Genomic DNA, 6000 nt, shown 5'->3' with positions numbered 1-6000 from the left:
ACTTCAACAAAAAATAGCATTCGTTAAAAAAAATCCAGTTATTTTATGGTAGTTGTAACAATCAAAGCCCCTGAGCCTCAGGTACCTGCGACATACAATCTTTGTACACTCTTTAGTGTATTGAGCATATTCAGTTTCTCTTTGAGCAGAAGAAGTTACAACACATTCAGCTCAGACATACAGAACCAATAGTGCATAGGAGAAACAGGACTACAGTATTACTTAAGTACTTCAGTTCTGCAGTTTTTCTGGGTATTAGTTACCTAATTAGCCCTGAGGATCTGGCTTTGGGTGATTTGCTCAGAGCCACACAGGAAAGCAGTGACAGAAAAGGCAAATCTTGCTTCAGCAGTGCGGTTATAAAGCTAAAGTATTATGTTTAAATTCTGTGCAACTGAGGGTCATATTCATCACCTTATTTAATATTCCCTTTTTCCCTGTCTCTTAAAGGGATGGTATAAAGGTACTTCTAAAAGCTACATCTTTATGCCAGTTGGCATTAAAAAAAAAACCCTACCACATATATCAAAATGGTTTTAAACTATCTTTTGGTTTTCCACCTTCTAATACAACCACTTACCTACTGAGCCAACCCTCTCTGTTCTTCCAGCTGTTTCTGTTTTATGTGTTTCTATCACTTTAAAGCTAATCTTACTTCTCCAGAGGTATAACCCTTTCTTAAAGCCCGAACTGCCTTATTTAGTACTCTCGCTCCCTCTCGTGGCTCTATATTATCTGTACACCGACTCTAAAGGATGGCTTGCAGAACTGCAAACAGCTTCAGAAGAGACAGCGTTAATCTAATGTGCTGCAGGTTTCCCTTCATGCACATGTATGTTTGATACACTGGCTAATAGAAGGAGTAAAAGAAAAGAAAACAGAAAAGGAACTGAAATCAAACAGATTTAGGCAAGCAAATGAAGCAATGTGTGTGGTTCGGAGCCTGCTGTCTGATCCACAGTGTTTCCACCTTTGATGGAATTTATGACACAGTGCATTTTGAAATCAGACTGCTCACATCGCCTGTGCCAGATCCGCTACCCATGTGGGGAAATCTGGGCAAGCAACAGGAAAGTCTGCGAAGTTCCCTCAATGAGGCTTCCAACAGATTGTTTTGTCAGATGTTGGCCACTCTGCAGATAAAGCTCCAGGGTCTGTAGATCTCTGAGGGAGCCTGCCAAAACCCAGAGTCACCTCCCTTGGGTCACTGGGGCTCTGCCCTCCCTTCACACCTCCTCCCAGTCTTAATGGAGGGGAGCTCAAACCCTTGCATCTCCCTTCGGGCCCCTGTGGTCCTGCAAGAGGAGGATTTCACGGTACAGGGGCCTGCCTTGGGACAAATCCACTCCTCAAATTCACACTAAAGATCCTTTTCCAGAGGTCAAAAAAGAGGATCTCAATGTCAAGCAGCAGTGCTCCCTTCTGTATGAGTCTCTGCAAAGATCACCAGGGACATCGATAGGTCATGTGTGCAGACAGACAGACAGTGATGCAAAAGGCATGCAATCCAAGATCCCTGCTTCTACTAGGATGGGCAGACAGCCCTTAAAAAAGAAGATGTTTGACATAAGAAATAAGAGAGGTTTGTCTAAAAGAAATTCTGTTCCTTCCATGTCTTTTTATGCTATAGAACAGATTATGGCTACAGGGAGGTCTTTTGAAATTCCTTTAAATATTTACCACACAATTCTGTTGCCTCAAATATTTGATTCTTCTTATTGAAGCACTTGAAAACAAGCATATTTTGAGGCTGTAAACCTCTTCCACTGCCTGAAACAGGGTGAGACATTTTCTCACCACTGACCAACATGCAGGACCTGTGAGCCTGAGCCTCAGCATGTGCACAGCTCCTGTTAAAGAGCAGGGGCTTAGTAATCAGGGCTTTCCACATCTGAATATTAGATTCCAAATCCACCATGTGGATCCTGTTAATTCCACACCGAGAAAGAATATCAGAGCTCAGAGTGATAATCCATAATGGACCTAACCCAAAATCCCCAGTCGAAGCAGCGATGACCTCTGAAGGAGTTCAGACCCAGATCCAGATTTTTGTGACTTACCCCAGCTCCACAGGCTGTGCATGCAACATTAACACTACCCCAGTCTCAGGAGACAAAAGCAAACCACAAGATTTGTTGATGCCCCAGCTGTGCTTGATTTACTGAAACCGGATTTGGGGCTTTCTCTATCACAACCAGCCATACCACTGGCATAACTGGAAGCAAAGGACAGGTTTTGCTTTTCTCCTGCAGTGTGCTAGTATGTTCCTGACTATTTTCTCCCTGATGCTGTAAAGTAAGGTTTGATGTTTACTACAAAGTTGTTTCTCTGTAGGATGGGAACTAGAACAAAAAGCTTGATTACAGAAATATTTCAGCTTTTCCTTCCCACTGATCATCTCTTCACCCCCTCTTATGTCAATACCTCCAATTCTGATGCTATTTTCTGCTCCTTAACCTGGCAATGGGAAATGCTAAAATCACTCACCTCTACAATTTTTCCTGTGGGATATGAACTAACGCCATCTGCAATATATTCATTTCTTTCTCAGTAAGTACAGATGCTGAGGAAGAGAACAAAACAAAAACAAACCTTCAAACAGAGGTGAAACAATGGTGAGAACAAGCCTCCTACAAAGCTTTCAAGCCTGCTGTGGTTTTATTGATATAGACCCCTCTGAGAGCAGAATTTCTCATTGCTTCAGCATTTATAGCCCTGGGTGAAAGCAGGAAGATGTATATGTATTGAGAAGCTGAGCTTCAGAAGCTTCTCAATGAGTTTCTTGGGCTGCTAGATTTGGTTTTCATCATGTCCAAAACACTCTTCCCATCCCTATTGGTGACATTTTCTAAAAATTGATCAACACATCATTTTCTTTGCTATCTGTCTTCCAAAGATGAAGTCAGAAGTCTGAATGAGGTACCTGCATTTTACGTGCAGAGTGTAGACTTTGACCAAGGAACTAGTTACAGCAATTATGCACAGCTTAAAGGTCTCCAAAAGCATCAAAGTGGAAAGACTGAGCAGAAGGTCGGTATTAAATCCTCCTCCCTATCAGATCCATTACTCACATCTACCAGGACTGAAACCTCACCTTGGTGGCACTCTTCCAGTGAAAAGACCGGCCAGGGTTCACCCACCGATCTTGAGAGAGCAGGGTCAGAAATGCTCTTCCTTTGTACAACAGGTTGACAAAATACATTCCAGGAAGACATAAACATGGGTCAGATCCTTCAGTGGTTCAATCATTTGACTCTTTTCTCTGGCAAGAGTCAAGCAAAAATTTTTGGGAGAATAAGAGTGTTCTTGCTCTTGTAGTCCTGTGGAGAAAAGATTAGGCAATCACAACCCTTGTCTTTCCTATGTGAGAGAAGTCACGCTCTACTGTGCAGACTGAGGAACATATGCAGTGGCTTTACAAGTTGCATGCAGATCTAGGGAGGCAAAACAACATATGTGGAGCATCACACCCACTGGAGTGTCCCTTTCATGGATTAGATTACGCATGGGTCATTTCTCCACACTGGTGAGCTATACAGGCAGCCTGGGTGAACTTCTGGGATCCACTGACCCATGATTACCATTCCCTAGGGATGCACATGACACTTCCAGGAAGGAAGCATTTGAAAAAAAATTCCAGTCATATAGCTAAGCTATGTATTCAGAGACAGAGTTAATTCCCTATACCTTCTTCCAGCACAGGTGAGCACAAATACACACACACATGCACACATATACATATGCACAGTTCAGGATAGTGTGCATCCAGTTCAGCATCCCTGCATCCTTGCAACCCTGCAATCTTGCATCAGTGTTATTCTATCATAGATTATGAGTTTTCAAAACAGAAATGCCTCTACCCTTTGCATTTTCTTCATTTTTTTTTCCACTGCTGAATTTCTATGGGAATATTTACTGTGCTTTTTCAGCATGACCTTTCAGGAGGGAAATGTGTGTCCCTCTGAGCCTACCTTTTGTTTGAATATCCCCCATTTTCCTGTCTCATTCTTTATTATGGCGTGGGCTGAGCACAGCTCTCACTGGTTCCCCTTTGATTTGGATCTCCCCTCTGCCTGATGGGCTGCAAACTCAGAGCAGCTCCCAGGTTGTTTTGTTCGTGTTGGAAGACTTTTCGTGTTTTCTTTTGCCCTCCTCGAGGTGCTTTCTGCAGCCTTCTGCAATTTTGTTCAACCAAATTTCTGAGGCATGGGCAGTGTCCCAGGACTCTGTGGTCAGGGTGGGCATCAGGTACTGCTCTGGCTGATGAATTTGCATGTACAAGTGGCTGCAGACCATTCTGCTCCCCATCTCCAGGACAGTTCTGCAGTTCTCTTTTGTTTTGCCCTGAAAGGACTACCCAAAGAGCTTCTTTGGAAAATAAGATAAAGGTAGCAACCAACCCCTGTCCCTTCTGAATATAGTTATATAGTTAAATCATTCTGAAAAAAACACCGTGTAGATTCAGTGTCTCTGCAGACTTATGTGAGCAACAGGTTTTGTCCCAATGTATTCAGATTTATAGGAAAACCTTTGCAAAATGCCAAGAAATTTCTTCCTAAGATGAAACACTTCGAGAAAGTGAATCTATTTTTGGTGATCACTGGCAATGCTACATATAGGTGCTTCCTTTGAATTGCAGCTGCAGATAAGTAAGTTTTAAATTCCTATGCAAAGCCCACATTTAGATCATTTCCTAACTGTCTGCTCAGTGAAACTCACACATAGAAAAAGGAGAGGCTTTTTACAGTACCTTTAGAACAGTTTGTTGCACAGTTGATGCATCCTCCAAGGGAGGCAGCTGTAAATGTAAAGTAGATGAACTCTACATCTGAATTCTTTGTTGTGTTACAGGAGTCATATGGGAATGCTGCTGGGAGCTGAGGAAACGGAGTCAAACACAGTCAAAGGCTTCTGATCCCAAATGCCCCAGTTAAACCAAACAGCAGTTCAGAAACTGGGAATTGCTAAATAAAACCTAACTATGCTTTCCCTTCACTAAAATAGCCTGTATTCCATTTATCAAACACATCTCCTGTGGAAAATGGAAAAGCAGAGCAAATCCCATATAGTTTGGGCAATAGAGATACATAATACACAAAAAAATGCACAAACTACATTATTAAAGAATGTCTATATAGCTCATTTGATAACAGACACTCAGGTATCAGCTGCAGTAAAATATTGTAGAGTGAGAAAGGTCAAATTAAAACATTAGCACAGAGATATTTTTGGCAACCTGACTCGGAAGCACTGCATCCTATTTTGGAGGGAAAAGATGGGTATCAGGGCTGTGTGAAGCTTGTGTTGCCAGCACTTTGGAATGCAGGAAGGAAAGGGAAGTTCTTGGGAGCTGCAGTCGTGGACTGGAGCATTCACTCTGAAAGCTTACAGGCTGGGAACAAGGAGTACATGCAGCTGGATACAGACTATATCTCAGAGACAGCAGCAGCACAGTATCTTCTGTGTGTCAGTACACTGAGACTCATTAGCATGTTGCATCTTCACCACTCCAGCCTCATGCAAGTCTGACTGAAACCACTAGAGTCAAGGAAAACTTATTTGCAAATGATCCTCTACAGGAGTTTTTGTATCACTAACAAAAGCCTCAGAGTCACCAGCCTAGAAGACTTACAGCTGTGGGAGGTGGCCTGGATCCTCTTCAGATGTTCTGTCTTCTGTCCTCTCAAGAAAAGGTGTGCCTGCTTGATTACAGCATCTTTCACTAAAGAAATCCAAAAGCCCAAGCAAATAGGCAGACAGCACTAACCTTGCACTGTACAGCTGGCTCAGAGAGGGGGAGAGCAGCAGAAAAGGTAAATTACCCCACTGGAGCTCATTCTGTTCCTGCCTCATGCTTAAAATGGAGCTTTATCTGGCTGGCTCTTTTCATAAGCAATGAGTATGTGGACAGAGGATTTTTTGGCATATTTCCTCCACTTTGGAGTACATGATATGCACTGTCTCTGTGGCTGAATAAAAGGTCATGACTGACCAGCTGGT

The sequence above is a fragment of the Nesoenas mayeri genome (genome assembly GCF_963082525.1).
Source record: "Nesoenas mayeri genome assembly, chromosome: 3".
Taxonomy (NCBI): domain Eukaryota; kingdom Metazoa; phylum Chordata; class Aves; order Columbiformes; family Columbidae; genus Nesoenas; species Nesoenas mayeri.
This window is presented reverse-complemented; position numbering follows the sequence as displayed.